The sequence below is a fragment of the Pristiophorus japonicus genome, chromosome 1 (assembly GCF_044704955.1).
Source record: "Pristiophorus japonicus isolate sPriJap1 chromosome 1, sPriJap1.hap1, whole genome shotgun sequence".
In the NCBI taxonomy this organism is placed as follows: Eukaryota; Metazoa; Chordata; class Chondrichthyes; family Pristiophoridae; genus Pristiophorus; species Pristiophorus japonicus.
Window position 1 is genome coordinate 348,991,571 of NC_091977.1, and position 20,136 is coordinate 349,011,706.

At 45.8% G+C, this 20,136-nt stretch overlaps 1 protein-coding gene and 1 pseudogene across 1 annotated transcript in view; both read right to left on the reverse strand.

Annotated features, from left to right (window-relative positions):
* The window catches only part of pou6f2 (POU class 6 homeobox 2), an 868,195-nt gene that overhangs the window by 689,280 nt on the left and 158,779 nt on the right, over positions 1-20,136 (reverse strand). The window lies entirely within an intron of this gene.
* Positions 10,099-10,337, reverse strand: LOC139279491 (U2 spliceosomal RNA; annotated as a pseudogene).

Below are 20,136 nucleotides of genomic sequence, written 5' to 3' on the forward strand. Positions count from 1 at the left end.
TGTACAGTTTTGGTCTCCTAACCTGAGGAAGGACATTCTTGCTATTGAGGGAGTGCAGCGAAGGTTCACCAGACTGATTCCCGGGATGGCGGGACTGGCCTATCAAGAAAGACTGGATCAACTGGGCTTGTATTCACTGGAGTTCAGAAGAATGAGAGGGGACCTCATAGAAACGTTTAAAATTCTGACGGGGTTAGACAGGTTAGATGCAGGAAGAATGTTCCCAATGTTGGGGAAGTCCAGAACCAGGGGACACAGTCTAAGGATAAGGGGGAAGCCATTTAGGACCGAGATGAGGAGGAATTTCTTCACCCAGAGAGTGGTGAACCTGTGGAATTCTCTACCACAGAAAGTTGTTGAGGCCAATTCACTAAATATATTCAAAAAGGAGTTAGATGAAGTTCTTACTACTAGGGGAATCAAGGGGTATGGTGAGAAAGCAGGAATGGGGTACTGAAGTTGCATGTTCAGCCATGAACTCATTGAATGGCGGTGCAGGCTAGAAGGGCCGAATGGCCTACTCCTGCACCTATTTTCTATGTTTCTATGTTTCTATGATTAATCTGTTAAAAATCCAAATGTCACTTCAATTTTCCTTTTTTTAATGATTAGAATCTATCAATTGTGAAGTGTAAAAGCACTTAAGCATCTTTGGGTAGAAAGTGTTATGTTGCGCCCCATTTGGGGACGGTAACATCTGGGAGGTGGGACATTCTGCGCCAGACACGGAAGTCCCACCTCCCCACCGCCTCCAGAAATTCGGGTTACCGCCCCCGAAAGGAAATGGAGCGCAAAATAACGCTCGCCACATCCTTTTTGGGGCTGTAGTGCGGTAGACGGGTTGGGAGTGGCACGCAGCACTACGCACTGGGCTGTGTAGCATTGCTGCATTGGAGGGGATCTTCTCTTCATTAAAGGGAAGGGCCCAAGCTGCAAACTCTGTTGGCACGTACCAGGCCTCCATGGACCACTGTGTCAACAGCCTGGCATTCAAGCAGCGCTGCATAGCTACTATCCTGCCTGCTGCCGATTGCTTGATTTAGCATTCCACTTCCATCCTGTAGGGCAAAAGCCAAATTTTTTTAAAGTTTGAAAGCCTGTCAATAATTTTTCAAATGGGGCGATACTCAATTTCTCCCCCTATTTTCTTTAAAAAAAAAATGTTTTATTTTACAAAGAAAAGCTAACAAAAGATCTGAGACTTCTTTATTGACAAAACCCAGTTTTAGCTATCCTTATTTTTACTGAACAAAATTGAATTGAGCTTTATTTTCCTCTCTGTCCACAAATCCCACCTCACTCAACGTGTTGCCTCCTTCCATTGCCCATCTCCAGTTCCATCTAACCATTGTCAATTGCTGATTGCAAGCTTCTGGTTTCTTCCCAATCTAGAAGACTGTCCAATAAGCTGCCCTATTATACTGTCAGCCCCTGCATTCTTCATTAGGATGCCTTCGAAAATAAAGTTAATAATAAGCAAATGCTTTACTTCTTTTAAAAACAAAACTTCCTGTTGCCCTGACCATCCTCCCATATATGTTCCCATCCTACTCATTTTGCTAATTTTGAGATAAGGATTGCTGTATGTCAAAAAAATATCTGACTTCATGTTAAAAATAAAGATATGTCAAAGTCAGGATGGTGTGTGACTTGAAGGGGAACCTGGAGAGGAGGTGTTGTTGTTCCCTTGCACCTTCTGCGCTTCTTCTAGATGATGGAAGTCGCTGGGTTTGGGAGGTTCTGCTGAAGAAGCCTTGATCACTTGCTGCAATGCATCCTACAGATAGTACTTACTGCAGTGACGGTACGCCAGTTGTGGAAGGAGTAGATGTTTAAGGTCATGCCAAACAAATGGCCTGCTTTGTACTGGATGATGTTGAGCTTCTTTAGTGATGTTGCAGCTGCACCCATCCAGGCATGTGGAGAGTATTGCATCATGCTCCTGATTGGTGCATGGTAGGTGGTGCACAGGATTTGGGGAATCAGGAGGTGAGGTACTTGACCCAGTCTCTGATCTGCTCTAGTAGCTACAGTATTTATGTGGCTAGTCTAGTTGAGTTTCTGATCAATGGTGATGCCTGAGATTTGATGGTGGGGGATTTGGCGATGGGCATGCCATTGAATGTAAAGGAGGTGCTAAGGCTATCTTTTGTTGAAGACGATAATTGTCTGCTATTTCTGCAAATATTACTTGCCACTAATCATTATCTGAGGAATTGTGAATGGAGCTGAACATTGGGCAATCATTGGCAAACAGCCCCATTTCTGTCCTTATAATATGGGGAAAATCACTGATGAAGCAGCTGAAGATAGTTGGGCCTAGGACGCTGCCCTGAGGATCTCCAGCAGTGATGCCCTGGAGCTGAGATGATTTGTCTCCAACAAGCACAAACAGCTTCCTTTGAGCTAGCTATAACTCCAGCCCTGATCATCATTGACTGGTGAGAATGAGGTCAAGTAGGTTATTCCTTAGTATCAGTCAGTGATGGTACTACCGAGCCATTCTTGGTGATGGACATTGAAGTCCCCCATTCAGAGTATATTCTGTGCTTTTACTACCCTTAGTGCTTCCTCCAAGTGGTTTTAAACATGGAAAAGTATGGATTCACCAGCTGAGAGAGAGAAGTAGGTGGTAATCAGCAGGAGGTTTCCTTGCCCATGTTTCACCTGAAGCCATGAGATAGGGTCCAGAGTCAAGGTTGAGGACTGCCACAGCCACTCCCACTCAGCTATATATGCCCCCATCTCCGGTGGGTCTGTCCCTCCAATGGTACAGGACATACCCAGGGATAGTGACGGAGGAATCTGGGACGTTGGCTGATAGGTACATTTCTGTGAGTATGATTATGTCAGGCTGTTGCTTGATTTGTCTGTGCAACAGCTCTTCCAACTTTGGCACTTGTCCCCAGATGTTAGTGAGGAGAACTTTAAGGTGTCAGCCATGGCTCAGTGATAGTACTCTCACTTCTGTGCCAGAAGGTTGTGGGTTCAAGTCCCACTCTAGACACATCAGTGCAATACTGAGGGAGTGCTTCACTGTCAGAGGTGCCGCATTTCAGATGATACATTAAACCGAAGCTCCACCTGCCCTCTCAGGTGTATGTAAAATATTCCATCGCACTATTTCAAAGAAGAGCAAGGGAGTTCTCTCCAGTGTCCTGGTAAATATTTATCCGTCAACCAACATCACTTTAAAAAAAAAGATTATCTGGTCATTATCACCTTGTTGTGTGCAAATTGGCTGCTGTGTTTCCAACATTACAACAGTGACTACACTTCAAAAGTACTTAATTGGTTGTAAAGCACTTTGGGATGTTCTGAGGTCATGAGAGGTGCAATATAAATGCAATTTCTTTCCTTTTTTGCATGATCGACTGAGCTGATTGTGCCTTCATAGTGTCCTTATTTGTTGTGTATTTCACAGCCAAGTGGTCTGTCTAATGTTCTTCTTATTCTTTGTAATGATTTGATACAACTGAGTGGTTTGCTAGGACACTTCAAAGGGCAGTTAAGACTCAATCACATAAGTGTGGGACCGGAGTCACCTACCATCCAGACCGGGTAAAGATGGCAGATTTCCTTCCCTGAAGGACAATAGTGAACATGTTGGTCTGGTTACACATTTGAACCAGCACCATTGAACATCAGCCGCTTCAAGAACTTCAAGTCGACCCTGTCTTTCATTCTCATTCCTTCTAAACGCAATCCACAAATACTAATTCTGTCATCCACCACCTCCATGTTAAATTGGGGTGCAGAGCAGTTGCTCCAAAAAGGTTTAATTTCACAAGTACTTAAAACAAGGGCACAAATCAAGGAAGATGCAGTGGGCTTTGCCTCCAAAATAGGAACAACATTCTGTCTGGATGCAGAGATGAAAGCTAAGTCCCAAAGCATGACTATTATGAAATAATTGTGAAACTTGTTTAGCCAAAACAAAATGAGTTCCTCCTTACAGGCTAATTTTGTTTTTGTATCATTAAATGTAAAATCAGTTGATGAGGTGCTGTGAAAACCTTTTCAAACTGTTACCTCATTACGGGCTCAATTTTGCTCAACCCCTTTTTTCGGTGAACTTATCTTAAGTGCGCCGACTTTGCGCGCTGGAAATGCGCCGGAAAAAAGTCGCCCCAGCCTGGCCACTCTTCCGAGTCCCCGGAGTCCCAGCGTGGCGTGCATTGTGAAGTGGAGGGTGGAGCAACAGGCCAGCACAGAAAGCACTGCCGGCATCTGCGCGCATGCGCAGTGAAGTCTGCGTGCATGCTCCTGCCCTCCCTACGGGCTGTGAGCAGGACCCGATGCTCGCAGCCCCTATCCCGGCTGAAGGGACACCCTGAACTCGTCGCACCCTATCCCCGGCCGAGTGGTCTCCCGCACCGGCCGGCCGGCCTGCTGAGTTCCCGGGCTGAGGTAGGACTTCAGTTTTATTTTTTATTCATTGATGGTTGTGCTTGAGAGTTTTGATTGGGAGGGCAGGGGAGGGGGGGGAGGAGAGTTTTGGGGGGTGGGGGGGAGAAAGAGTGTTGGGGGGGGAGAAAGAGTGTTTTGGGGGGGAGAAAGAGTGTTTTGAGGGGGGGGAGAAAGAGTGTTTTGCGGGGGCAGGGGGGGAGAGAAAGAGTGTTTAGTGGGGGGGGGTGGAGAAAGAGTGTTTTAATGGGGGGGGGAGGGAGAGAACTTAAAAAAAACCTTGATTGTGGCATAAAGGTAGGACTTCTATTTTTTATTTGTTATTAATTGATTGCTTATTACTTTTTGTAGTTTGTTGAGTGCTTTGTAAGTCTTGATGCAGGTCCTCAGCTTCCTCGTATTTTTTATTTGTTAGTGAATGCTTATTTTTGTGCTTTGTTTACTGCTTTATAAATCTTGGTGCTTTAAATGTACTAACCTGTGCCGATTTCTTAACTGCCCGCAAGGTTTTTCAGAGCTGGCCACATACGCTGACTTAAGTCGATTTGGAGTAAGTTTTAGCTGGCCAAAGTGGCATAAATGGCCAAAACTGGCGTAAGTGTCTGGGATCGCCCCCTTTTGAAAAAAAAACGGAACAAAAAAATCGTACCTAACTGGAGCAAATTTTTTGGGGAAAATGGCAATTTTTAACTTACACCAGAAAAAACAACTTCCTTCAAAAAAATTGATGCAAGTCATGGCCAAAATTGGGCCCTACATTAGATCCTTCAGAAACATCAGCTGCTGCCACCACTCTTAAGAAGATTCATGAAGGAGTGCCACTTCCTTTGCTAAAAACATATTAAGACCCGATAAAAACTAAGTTTGTTGCAAAATATAGAGACAATCTTTGTTAAAGCTGGTGCTGATAAAGTGACTGTAATGTCTAGTTAGATTAATTGATTTTTACAACTGAAAATTAGCCAAATCTTGACATCAAGTGACAGACGATTTCATTACCAGTTTATTTATATTTGGAATGGTGATTATATTCGGTTGAAAAGAAAACAGTGATGCTGCATGTAGGTTCTGTACATAAATAAGTTGTACTGAGTTAACAGGGTGGTCAATAAAATCAATAACTCATGTTTACTTATACGTTCAAAATTACCTCTATCTTTTTTTGTGTTCTTGATTTCCCAACCCAAGCAACATATTAAGCCTTTCCAAAGGAGTACAGCATCAGTCAGAGTGTGGGGGTGGGGTTTTCTGATTACAAGTGTCTAGTTCGTTTCAAATGCTCGGGTTTTCCAGCAGGTTGGCACAGCCCATGTACAGTATGTGATTATAAGACAATTTACTCTGACATTTTGAACCTGACAAAAAATCATTACTGTTGATAGTGGTGCTGAGGATAGTGCAAGAGAAAGAAAGAACAGCAAATTACCAAACTGCCCTTTATGTCAGTAATCAGATACAATACTTGCTGCCTGCTTTCTCATTAAGTTATATCAGCAGATAGTTTATTAAAATAACACAATCTCTTTTTCTGGTGAATGGACACTGACCTTGACAGTTCAGCTCATGAGAACTCTGCTTAAAATTTCAGCAGTGGTACGCAACATGCATACTCAAAGGAGCCAGGGAACGAACCGCCTACTGACGGCTGTAATGTAGAAATGAACAGGGTGTGTTCTGGATGCTTGAGCTAATGAACGCACTCACTAGCGCACAAGTGTAGTCACATAGGGAGGAATTTTAACCCCCAAAACAGGTGGGTTGGGATCGGGTGGGGGTTAAAGTGTTAAAAATCTGAATCGCGACCTCAACCCGCCTCTAACCCACCCACTTCTGGTTTTAATGGAGGCGGGACAGGGAGTGGGCAGCCAACCTGCTCCCAGGCCCAGGAGAAGGGTTGAGACTTTAAATATTATAATGAGGCTGGAAGCCTATGGATTTAACATGCTGTGCAGGTTTACCTGTTGGCAGCCAGGGTTCCCAGGTCTTAGGAGTCCCAGTAGCTGCAGTGAGATGAGGACAGCCTTGGGGAGCAATCCTTGTGGGCCGAGGGGAGTAGGAGTGCTTCCTCCAGGCCCCCCCAACTTCCCACACCATCAGCTCTCCCATACAAACCCCTCCCCACCAGGGTCGAGGATCGGACCCCCCATCGAGGTCAGAGCCTGCACCTTGCCTGTGTTTGCGGCCTCTTCTCCAGCATTCCCCACCTGACTGAAAGCCAGCCTGTCAATCAGGCCGACTTACGGGTGGGAAACCTGTCACAAAGCAACAAACAGAATGAGACACCCCTGCAGAAAATGTCTCCAAAATCAGGGAAAACATGAACAAGAAAAAGGAAATGCCAAACATTTCAAAATCACAAAAACAATCGAGTCCAAAATCATGATGGGTTTTGATAGAGTAGAAAGGGAGAAACTGTTTCCACTGGCAGGAGGTACGGTAACCAGGGGACACATATTTAAGATAATTGGAAAAAGATCCAGGGAGAAGATGTGGAGAATTTGTTTTATGCATGAGTTGTTATGATCTGGAATGCACTGCCTGAAAGGGTGACGGAAGCTGATTCAATAGCAACAATCAAAAGGGAATTTTACATATACTTGAAAAGGAAAAAAAACTGCAGGGTTATGGAGAAAGAGCAGGGGAGTAGGAATAATTGGATAGCTCTTTCAAAGAACTGGCATAGACACGCTGGGCCAAATGGCCTTCTTTGTGCTGTATGATTCTATGATTTTATTTTTAAGCATTAAACAGTCAAACTTCTAATTCCTATATTTATAATCTAAAGAGGTGAATGCATATTGTATTTTCTTAATGGAAACTCTGGCCCTGGACAACGTTGACCACTTCCCATATCTTGGGAGCCTCCTATCAACAAGGGCAGGCATTGACGACGAGATCCAACACCGCCTCCACTGCGCTAGTGCAGCCTTCGGCCGCCTGAGGAAAAGAGTGTTTGAAGACCAGACCCTCAAAACTGCCACCAAGATCATGGTCTAAAGGGCTGTAGTGATACCCGCCCTCCTGTATGGCTCAGAAACATGGACCATGTACAGTAGATACCTTATGCCGCTGGAAAAATACCACCAATTATGTCTCTGCAAGATCCTACAAATCCCCTGGGAGGACAGACGCACCAACATTAGTGTCCTCGACCAGGCCAACATCCCCAGCATCGAAGCACTGACCACACTTTATCAGTTCCACTGGGCAGGCCACATAGTTCGCATGTCAGACACGAGACTCCCAAAGCAAGCGCTCTACTCGGAACTCCTTCACAACAAACGAGTCAAAGGTGGGCAATGGAAACGTTACAAGAACACCCTCAAAGTCTCCCTGATAAAGTGCAACATCCTCACTGACACCTGGGAGATCCTGGCCAAAGACCGCCCTAAGTGGAGGAAGCGCATCCGGGAGGGCGCTGAGCACCTCGAGTCTCGTCGTCGAGAGCATGCAGAAATCAAGCGCAGGCAGCGGAAAAAGCGCGTGGCAAACCAGTCCCACCAACCCCTTCCCTCAACGACTATCTGTCCCACCTGTGACAGAGACTGTGGCTCTTGAATTGGACTGTACAGCCACTTAAGAACTCATGTTAAGAGTGGAAGCAAGTCTTCCTTGACTCTGAGGGGCTGCCTATGATGATTGTTAATGGAAACTCAGAAAGAATGTATTACAAGTAACTTATAAGTAACTTCATTTATGGCTTCAGAAATTAATTTTGGCGTTTAAAGGTCAGTACCAAGCATGGTCCAATGAAGATCGTGTAGCGATTCTGAAATTCTTCCATTGAAACTGTATTCATTTGAAGAGAGATGGGCACACAGCCTCAGGGACTAAGTGGCACAATAGCTTAGCAAATTGTTCTTTTGCCATTAAGTTCAAATCCAGCTCCAACTTATGGTTCTGACTGTCCTGTGTATAATTGTGCAGTCTCCACTCAGTTTCTTGTGGCTGAGAGTCTGGAACTAAGTACTGTCCGCAGAAAATATGCTACTCCAAAATGGAAAGGGTGGATGGAAGAGCCTTTGCACGGTGTGTCACTCAATCTGATTATTTTTAATACCCATTGCATTCTCACAAGGAAATTCACCCTAAATAAGACACACACATGGCCTACACTAGATTTGGCTGCTGCACACCCCTCATAAAATTATACATAAAGCGGGTTAGAAGACAATATTTAATTAGTTATATAGGCTTTCATCCTCCCAAAGTAAAAATGATTGCCTTGTGATGTATCAGTAGTGCTAGCTATTAATGTTAACTGTTCCTCTGTAGGTCACGGCATCTTGCTCAAGGGTATAATATAAAAGGAAGGGAAACACTAACTTCAATTGCCCAAAGCAACAGTCATTGTTTGATACAGTCAATCCAGCAGCCTCAGGGTAATGGCCTTAGCAATCGTGCCCTTGACACCGTCACTATTTATATAATACAGAGATTTCCGTCATGCACTTAAATGAATCATGTAATGTGTTATTCACGGTGATACATACCTTAAAGTTTATTTTTCATTTGTTTCTGTTATAAAACCTTAGAGAATCAGACTTCAACTGGATAATGGAAATAAATCTTTCTTGTATGTAATAAATCTTTATTGCTATATAAGGATTTTTTCCACTGCTGTAACTTTGATTGAGCTTGTAATAACCAGTTCTATTTAACACATTCAAAAAATGCCATAAATAAATGCAAAAGTATCAGCTTCAGAACACTTGTGATATTATGTACAAAATTAAGAAACAAAATACCAGGGGAATTTATACCATTTCATTTCCTCAACCTCAATTGCACATTGTTGAACCGCATAATCTGTTTATTGATATTGAAATCTTTGGAACCAAATTTCCCTGCAGACTTTTATAATAAGCATCCAGAGCAATACCACACAGGTTGATACAATATCTGGGCTATCTGCATTAGTTTATGTGGGCTCTATTGTTTATCCCTTGAACTCTACACATTTCAGTCCCAGGTGATGTAGAGTAGCTGCAGTTACACCATAACTTCCAACAGCACATTCCAACCGATTCCCTTGGAAAAGATAGAGGCCGAGAAATTTGTGTTCGCCACTAAAGTTGCTCGTGTCACCAGCGACTGGAGTTAATGGCCGCTGAAAACGGTCGCAGTGCAAAGGAGAACAAATTCGTCTGGGGGGCTGGAGATTGGTGGCGCTAACCTTCCATGCAATGCCATTCTGTTGGCATCAGTTGGCTTCCGAGGCAAAGTTCCCATCCACAGTCAGCGTTCGAGCTTCTCGAGCCTCTGGAAGCGAGGCAGTGGAGCTCGCAAGGAATTGTGAACAATTTAAAAATCTATGAGTTCAAGGGGTAATTCACGCAGAACTAATACAAAAAAATGCAGTTTTCAGCGCTTACTGTCTTTCAAAAAAATTAACATTAGTAAGAAGTCCCAAATGTGATTATTGAGCTCTTAAAGCTAAATTCCCTTCTAAAACTCAAAAACAGAAAAACTGCTTAAGCACTGACACAAATGGCAAGCCAGGGAAGGGGCACCCAGGGTCTCGCACACAGCACTCCAGCTTTGTGCAGGGGGTCAACACTGCAAGACAGGTTTTTTTTTTGGAAATTCGTAGCCAATCGTTCCAATTCTTTGTCAAATCACAAACGCCAGAGGTCACCTTGCACACATCAAGGATCACTCTGCGCCAATGCTCTTAGCCAAAAGGCCTAGAGCCACTGCACCGTTCCTGGAAATACTGCAATACCAGGTTCGTGCCATGGAGGTGGATGGGTCAGGCCCCCCACACACCTCCGTGGAGGTGGATGGGTCAAGCCACCCCACCCACCTCCTATTTCCAAAAAAGCAAGCATATACCTTCCTGATCCAGGGAGAACCACCTTGGGGTTATGGTGGTTACTCCCCTGTCAGGTCAGTTACGCATGATCTTAGCCAAAAGGCCGAGAAGCAAGACAGGTCCTCTACCCACAGAGGCCTGGGGGCCCTTCATAAAGAAGGAAGTGGGACTACATCACCGAGGCTGCAGTGTCGCCCCCCACCGCCTGGCTCCAGTGCCCAAAAAAGCTTGATGACCTCAGAACCAGTGATCAAAGTCAGTGAATGCATTTTCAAAAGCCATCTCCTACCAACTGCACCACAAGCCTCACACACTGCTCAATGCATGACCCCCACCCCCAATCACTCCCTACCAACAATCTGCACCAATCACAAGGTACATCTCCCATTCCTAGCCTCATCGCAGGCCTGAAAGGAAACAAGATGCTGGGAGGAGGAGGGAAGGGAAGGGAGGAGGAGGTAAGGGAAGGGAGGGGAAGGGAGGAGGAGGGAAGGGAGGGGAAGGAAAGCAAGAGGAAGAGGAAGAGAAGAAGAAAAAAACAAACAAACTTGATTTCACACTCGCAGCCATCAGCTTCTCAAGGTCGACCAGCAAGACCATTTGCAGTGTCTCCCACTGAAAGTCAGCAGCCTTCCACCAGCCATGATGCAGCCACTGCATCAGTAGGATAGAAAAAGGAACACATAAGACAGTCACTAAGAGATTTCATAAGGATGGTGTGTTGATTTCTTGATGTCATATTGGATGGATAGATGTATACAATTTGATTGGAAAGTTTGCTTTGTGGTGGCTTTTATTTCAGCAATGTGGCCAAGAGGATGCTGTGAAGGTCAGTAACAGTGGGAAGTTAAGGCGTGGGACAAATGTGAAAAGGCAAATTGGGGTTGTGGTCACTGGGACCGCAGGTGATGATTCCATCCCAGATATCCTGGCCAGAAAGAGGCTGTCTGGATTGCATCCTTCCTTCTGCTTCCTCCTCTTCGGGTTCTTCCTCTTCTGCGTCATCATCTTCCCTTTGCGAGCGGCTGCTGTACATCTGAAATGACAGCATAAAATGCTGGAAATACTCAGTTGATCAGGCAGCATTCTCTCCATGGATGTTGCCTGACCTGCTGAGTATTTGCAGCATTTTCTGTCTTCTCAGAGGCCTTCCTTTACCATCCAAGGCCTTGCAAGCATCCAGCAGCACTCCCTACACATTTAAAAAAAAAACTTTTAACATCTATTGCAGCAAGCCACTACTTCAATAAAATAAAATAAATAGTCCAAAGCTTAAATCCAAACTTAACTGAAAGACGTGTGGCAATGCCACGGTCTTGCACGCCAGGTTAAACTGGTGTGCTTAGGACCCAATGCTGAAATCAGCATGAGGGTCAATGTTCGGAATGGTGACATTAAGTCGGCGTTGCATGCGGATTTACGTCACCATGTCGCCTTTTTTTTTCCAGGATGCTGCCAGTTACCGGCAGTGCAAAGGGAGGGAGGAAAATGGCGGCCAGCGCGAAACCCACCACCAGTTGGCGAAAGAGGGGCGGCCACCATTTTTTCACCATTTCATGGCGCTCTGGAGTGGCAGTAAATACACGATTTTCTAGTCCAAAGACTTCTTCACACTGGGATATAAATACATGCAACATGCATTCACTACCCATCAACAGATTTTATTCGATATGTGCTGCAATCTTATTAATTGAAGATGTGCATGACACCTGATGAAGGAGTTTAGTTGCCTCCTCAGGGTGACTTTTAGCAGCACACCCATTCAACAGATATTTGACTAATCCAGTTGTAAATTACCAATGATGAGCTAGTATTTTCCTCTCTGTTTCTTAACGAGAGAGGGAGTGGGACTAACTGGATAGCTCTTTCAAAGAGTTGCGCAGGTACAATGGGCTGAACAACCTCCTTCTCTGACGTAAGATTTTGTGAGAGTTAATAATCCTTTTAAGAGTTGTTCTCTGACAAAATGGCATGATTTTTAATCAGGAGATTTTAGGCAATAAAGCTTGTTAGGAAGAACAACATTTTTAAAATTAGCAATCAGCACACACCTGTAATAATGTTCCATTGACAGGTTTTGAATGTTTTTTAGACTGAGGGAGTGGTGTACCCTCTAAGTGCTAGCGTTGGGTCCATTGATTTATATATCAATAAGCTTGGTGCCAGATTTGAGGGCCTGATCCTCGAACACTCTCTTTCTCAGGCGACCGAAGGCTGCACTGACGCACTGGAAGCGGTGTTGGACCTCATCGTCGATGTCTGCCCTTGCTGATAGTCATCATCATTACATCATCATCATAGGCAGTCCCTCGAAGCGAGGATGACTTGCTTCCACGCCAAAAAGTTCACAGGGTGTTTCAATGAAGGACCTAATATTCCAGATCTTGAACTAAATCTTGAAGGGTGGAAGATGCCTGTGCGTGGATTTTTTTTAACGTGTGGTGGCCGTTGCACATCAGCCACATAGCACTGCCCCCCAGTCATCAAAATCTAGTGTGCACACATATCGCAGTGTGGGTTGGCCCGATAGTAAGCTCCCGAGGTATGGAAAGTGGTCCACGTTGTCCAAGGCCGCGCCGTGGATTTTGATGACTGGGGGGGGGGGCAGTTCTGTGTGGCGGGGTCAGGTTGGTGGAGGATCTTTGTCTTACGGATGTTTAGTGTAAGGCCCATGCTTTCGTACGCCTAGGTGAAGATGTTGATGATGGCTTGGAGTTCAGCTTCTGAATGTGCGCAGACGCAAGTGTCGTCCGCGTACTGTAGTTCGACGACAGAGGATGGGACGGTCTTGGATCTAGCCTGGAGGCGACAAAGGTTGAACTGGTTCCCACAGGTTCTATAGTTTAATTCCACTCCAGCGGAGAGCATGTTTAGCGTGAGATGGAGCATTGCAGCGAGGACGATCAAGAAGGTTGGTGTGATGACACAGCCCTGCTTGACCGCGGTCCGGACGTGGATTGGGTCTGTGATGGATCCATTGGTCAGGATCACGGCTTGCAAGTCATCGTGGAGCAGGCAGAGGATGGTGACAAACTTCTGGGGCAGCCGAAATGGAGGACGACGCTCCATAGTCCCTCACAGTTAACAGTGTCAAAGGCCTTTTTCAGGTCAAAGGCGGCCATGTAAAAGGGTTGGTGCTGTTCCCTGTATTTCTCTTGCAGTTGTCGTTCCGTGAGCTACAGCTTATGGTCTACAGGGCTGTAGTGATACCCTCAGAGACGTGGACCATATACAGCAAACACCTGAAATCACTGGAGAAATACCACCAACGAAGTCTCCGGAAGATCCTGCAAATTCCCTGGGAGGATAGACACACCAACATCAGTGTTCTTGATCAGGCCAACATCCCCAGCATCGAAGCACTGACCACACTCGACCAGCTCCGTTGGTCGGGCTACATTGTCCACATGCCCGACACAAGACTCCCAAAGCTCTACTCTGAACTCCTACATGGCAAGCGAGCCTCAGGAGGGCAGAGGAAATGTTCCAAGGACAACCTCAAAGCCTCCTTGATAAAGTGCAGCATCCCCAACGACACCTGGGAATCCCTGGCCAAAGACCACCCTAAGTGGAGGAAGTGCATCCGGGAGGGCGCTGAGCACCTCGAATCTCATCGCCGAGAGCATGCAGAAAACAAGCACAGGCAGCAGAAGGAGCGTGCGGCAAACCAGAAGCACCACCCAACCTTTCCTTCAACGACTGTCCATCCCACCTGTGACAGAGACTGTAATTCCCGTCTTGGATTGTATAATCACTTGAGAACTCACTTTTAGACTGGAAGAAAATCTTCCTCAATTTCGAGGGACTGCCTGTGATGATGTTATCAATGATCTGGATTCTGGTAGAGGGGGCACTGTATCAAAATTCAACGAATGGTCAAAAAATGGGGAGCATGGTTAACTGTGAAGAGGAATTTAAGAAATTTCAGGAGGAGATAGACAAGTTAGCAGATTGGGTAGATAGATGTCACTTAAAATTTAATGCTGAGAAATACTGGGAGGAAGAATAAGAAGTGGAGATTGATATGTCCTTACTATACAGTATAAATGCACACGTGGTCCATACTTGAGAGAAGGTCACTCTGTGACCAGTAACCTTTATTAGCCAGCACTGAAGTGATGAAGGTGGGTGGAGCTTCCCCTTTTATACCTGAAAGTTCAGGTTAGGAGTGTCTCCCACAAGTTCACCACCTAGCGGTCAATGTTCTCATGGTGTACAACTTCGGTCAGTTTATACATGGGTTACAATGACAGTTAAATACATGACATCACCTCCCCCCGAAAGTCTTATTGGGATCACAGGTTAAGTCTCTTTGGTGGTTTACGCTCCCTTGTAGAGCGCCTGAGTTGGGGCTCCGGTTGTTGGGCGCTGGCCTGAGTGTCTGCTGTTTGCGGTGCCTCAGGCCTGTCCGGACTGCCCACAGTGACTGAGCTCTCCTCTGCTGGGTTCTGGTGTTCGGTCACCTGTGGAGGAGTGAACTTTATATCGTATTCTTCCTCTGCTTCTTCTATGGGGTTGCTGAACCTCCTTTTTATTTGATCCATGTGTTTGCTTCAGATTTGTCCATTGGTAAGTTTAACTACCAGAATCCTATTCCCCTCTTTGGCAATCACAGTGCCTGTGAGCCATTTAGGCCCTGCAGCGTAGTTGAGGACAAAGACAGGGTCATTGACATCAATACATCGCGCCCTCGCATTCCCGTCATGGTAGACACATTGTGACTTGGCCTGCTCTCAACGCTTTCTTTCATGGTGGGGTGAAAAAGGGATAACGTGGTTTTGAACGTCCTTTTCATGAGCAGCTCTGCGGGTGGGACCCCTGTGAGCGAGTGTGGTCGAGATCTATTGGCCAACAGGAGGCGTGATAAACGGCTTTGTAGGGAACCTCCTTGGATTCTGAGCATCCCGTTTGATTATCTGCACTGCTCGTTCCGCCTAGCTGTTTGAGGCCGGCTTGAATGGTGCCGTTCTGACATGGTTGATACCATTTCCTGTCATGAAGTCCTGGAATTCAATGCTTGTAAAGCACGGGCCATTGTCGCTGAACAAGACGTCCGGTAGACCATGGGTGGCGAACATTGCCCATAGACTTTCTACCGTGGCAGAGGATGTACTTGAATTGAGAATGTCACACTCGATCCATTTGGAGTAGGCGTCTACTACAACCAAAAACATTTTTCCCATGCAAGGTCCTGCGTAGTCCATATGGATGCATGACCATGGCTTGGCGGGCCAGGATCAGGGGCTAAGGGGGGCTTCCCTGGACGCATTGCTCAGCTGGGCACACGTGTTGAACCTGCGAACACAAAGTTCCAGGTCTGCATCTATCCCTGGTCACTAAATGTGTGACCTGGCAATTGCCTTCATCATGACAATGCCCGGGTGCTCATTGTGGAGTTCTCTGATGAACATCTCTCTGCCCATCTGGGGCATGACTACTCGGTTTCCCCATAGTAGGCAATCGGCCTGAATCGAGAGTTCATACTTGCACCTGTGAAATGGTTTGAATTCCTCAGGGCATGCCCCGTACGTGGCTGCCCAGTCCCCATTCAGGACACATTTATTGACTAAAGACAGTAGCGGGTCTCTATTTGTCCAGACTTTAATCTGACGGGCTGTCACTGGTGAGCCTTTGCTTTCGAAAGCTTCAACAGCCATGACCATCTCAGCAGCATGCTCGGTTGCCCTCTCGGTGGTGGCTAGTGGGAGCCTGCTGAGTGCATCGGCGCAGTTTTCAGTGCCCGGTCTGTGCCGAATTGTATAGTCATAGGCAGCTAACGTGAGTGCCCACCTCTGTATGCGGGCCGATTCATTTGCATTTATGGCCTTGTTGTCAGCCAAAAGGGACGTTAGGGATTTGTGATCTGTGTCCAACTCAAATTTCCTGCCAACAGGTACTGGTGCATTTTTTTTTTTTTGCAGCATATATACATGCAAGCGTTTCCTTTTCTACCATCCTGTAGCCCCGTTCTGCCTGAGACAGACTTCTGGAGGCATAAGCTACCGGCTGTAACTGACCCTTGGCATTAACATGCTGCAACACACACCCGACCCCATAGGACGACGCATTGCACGTTAAAACTAGTTTCTTACATGGGTCATATAGCGTTAGCAGATTGTTGGAGCATAAAAAATGTTGTGCTCTATCAAAAGCCCTTTCCTGGCTGTCCCCCCAGACCCATTCACGACCTTTGCGTAGGAGCACATGTAGCGGCTCTAACAGCGTGCTCAATTTGGGAAGAAAGTTACCAAAATAGTTCAGGAGCCCCAGGAACGAACACAGCTCCGTCGTGTTACGGGGTCTGGGTGCACTCTAGATCGCTTCTGTTTTGGACGCAGTAGGTCTGATCCTGTCTGCTGCTACCCTCAAACCCAGGAATTCTACCTCTGGAGCTAGGAAGGCGCACTTCGCCTTTTTCAGTCGCAGACCTACCCGGTCCAGTCTGCGTAGCACCTCCTCCAGGGTTCTTCAGTATCACAACCCGTGATGAGGATGTCGTCTTGAAAAACCACTGTCCTTGGAATCGACTTGAGGAGGTTTTCCGTATTTCGTTGAAAGATCGCGACGGCCGAGCGAATCCAAAACGGACATCTGTTGTACTCAAACAACCCCTTGTGTGTTGTGATGGTGGTCAGCTTCTTCGATTCACTCGCCAGCTCCTGGGTGATGTAAGCTGAGGTCAGGTCCAATTTTGAAAAATGTTTGCCACCGGATAGCGTCGCAAAGAGGTCCTCCGTTCTCGGTAGTGGGTACTGGTCTTGCAGTGACACCCGATTGATGGCGGCCTTGTAATCACCACATATCCTGACCGACCCATCCGCCTTGAGCACCGGCACAATTGGGCTCGCCCAGTCACTGAACTTGACTGGCGAGATGATGCCTTCCCTCAGCAGGCGGTCCAATTCGCCTTCTATCTTTTCCCACATCACGTACGGCACCGCTCTGGCCTTGTGGTGTACTGGCCTGGCGTCCGGGTTTATGTGAATCACTACCTTGGTCCCCATGAAAGTGCCAATGCCGGATTGAAATAGTGAGTCAAATTTGTCCAGGACCTGTGAGCATGATATTCGCTCCACAGAAGAAATTGCATTGACATCGTCCCATTTCCAGTTCTTTAACTTGCGCACTGCGAGCCTCCAGCCGCTCCATTCACGTCCCCTAAAGCTGTCATCGCTCGGCGCAGCTTCAGGGGGCATGGACCAATTTTTGTTCCTGGGCGAAAACGGGGCGCTGGGCACAGCAGAGCGGGGCGCTACGAGTTACTGCTGCCGCTAAACTCCCACGGAACTTAGCAAGAGTCATTAGCAGCTCTGCGCTCGGGCGATGACAGCGACAGAAGGCGCAAATTACCCCAATTTCTCCATTTGTGTCTATTTATAAAGCCAAGGATCCTATATGTCTTTTTAACAGCCTTCTCAATTTGTTCCTCCACTTTCAAAGATTTGTGTATGTACACCCTCAGGTATCTTTGTTCCTGCACCCTCCTTAAAATTGTACCATTTAGTCCACATTGACACTCCTCATTCTTCCTACCAAAAGGAATCACCACATTTTGCAGTGTTAAATTTCATTTGTCATGTATCTGCCCATTTCACCAGTCCATCTATGTCTTCCTGTCTTTCTGTTATTATCCTCCTCACTGTTTGCTACATTTCAGAGTTTCGTGTTATATGCAAAATTGGAAATTATGCCCTGTACACCCAGCTCCAGGACCTTAATATACATCAAAAGCAGCAGCGGTCTAATTCTGACCCATGGGGACACCACTGTTTCCCTCCCTCCAGTCTGAAAAACAACTGTTCAATTCTACTCTCTGCTTTCTGTCTCTTAGTCAGTTTCGTATCCATGCAGCCACTTCCCCTTTAATGCCACGGGCTTCAGTTTTGTTAACAAGTTTATTATGTGGTATTTTTTCAAACATCTTCTGAAAGTCCATATACACAACATCAATCACACTATCCTCATCACACTGCTCCGTTATATCATCAAGTTATTTAATCAAGTTAGTCAAACACAATTTGCCTTTAACAAATCGGTGCTGGCTTTCATTTATTAATTCGTATTTTCCGAGTGCCAATTAATTTTGTCCCGCATTATTGTCTCAAAAAGTTTCCCCATCACTGATGTTAGGCTGACTCGCCTGTAGTTGCTGGGTTTATCCCTCTCCCCTTTTTTGAACAGGGGCCCAACATATGCAATCCTAGTCCACCAGTTTTTATTGATTTCTGCACTTGGACCTCTCTCTGCTCCTTGGACCATGAATCTTGTTGCTCCTCTACAGTTCCTAGCTTCTCACCATTTAGAAAATACTATGATATATATTTTTTAGATCCAAAGTGGGTGATTTTGCACTTCCCCAAATTGAACGCCATCTACCAGTTTTGTCGACTCACTTAATCTATCAATATCCCTTTGCAAAATTCTGCTCCCATCTACACTATTTACCGTGCCATCTAACTTAGTGTCATCAGCAAACTTGGATATATGGCTCTCTATTTCTTTACGTGTAATGGGTTAATTAGTAATCTTATAGTAAAGGATCCTCTGGGGAAGAGTGATAGAATTTCAAATTAAGTCTGAAAGCATGTGGTTAAGGCTGAAACTAAGGTCTTAAATTTGAACAAAGCTAATTACAAAGGTATGTGGGGTGAGTTGGCTGAGGTAGATTGTGAAATTAGATGAAAAGGTATGATAGTAGATAAGCAATGGCAGACATTTAAAGAAATAATTCATAATTCTTAATGATTATACATTCCCTTGAGAAATAAAAACTCGACTGGAAAAGTACAGCCATGGATAACTAGAGAAGTTAAGGATAGCATTGGATTACAAGAGGCTTACAATGTTGCCAAAAAGAGTAGTATGCCTGAGGATTGGGAGGGTTTTAAAAATCAGCAAAGTGTGACCAAGAAATTGATAAAGAGGGAGAAAATAGAATGTGAAAGTAAACTAGCACAATATAAAAAAACATTGTGGGAGCTTTTACACGTATGTAAAAAGGAACAGATTAGCGAAAGTAAATGTCGATCCCTTAAAGGCAGAGACAGGAAAAATTATATTGGAGAATAAGGAAATGGCAGAGGCGTTAAACAAATATTTTCTGTCTATCTGCACAGTAGAAAACACAAAGAACACACCGGAAATTATGGGGAACCAAGGGTCTAATGCGAGTATCGGCCTTGGATAGGAGCGGCACCGACACGGGGCGGGGGGGGGGTGCGGGGCACGGGGGGCCTTTCGGCCCTGGATAGGAGCAGCACCGAGGGTGGGGGGCCTTTTAGCCTGGGATAGCAGCGGCATCAGCACTGGGAGGCCTTTCGGCCCAGGATAGCACCGGCACCTGGAGCGGGGAGCCATTCGGCCCGGTATAGCAGCGTCACCGGGGTTCTACAACTGCTTATGTCTTGCTGCATCTTGTATGTTACACTTTGCAGCCTCAGCCCTTCAGTGTGTCCATCGTTACCTTGGCAACCCCTCAGTTTTTCAGCGCAGATCTTAAGCTCCACCCACAAAGCTTAAGGACAATCTGCGCCACCAAAAATTGAAAGTTTATTCTGGTAACAGTCGGCCACTAAAAAGTCAAACGTACCTCTACAACTGCGTCAAAAATCAGTAATGTGGAAAATTGGCCCCAAGAGGTTATTACACAAGATCAGGGCTCATGGGATTGGGGCTAATATATTAGCATGGATTGAGGATTGGTTAACAGCCAGAAAACAGAGTATGAATAATCGGGTCATTTTTGGGTTGGCAGTTGAATGGAGTTGAAGTACAGATCTAATAGAATGGCGGAAAAGACTAGAGGGGCTGAATGGCTTACTCCTGATCTTATGAGTTCAGGCTCGCTGTTCCTTTCTATGTCCTTATTGTGTTATTCTGCATAAGATTCTCATATTGGCCTTAAGCAAAATCCT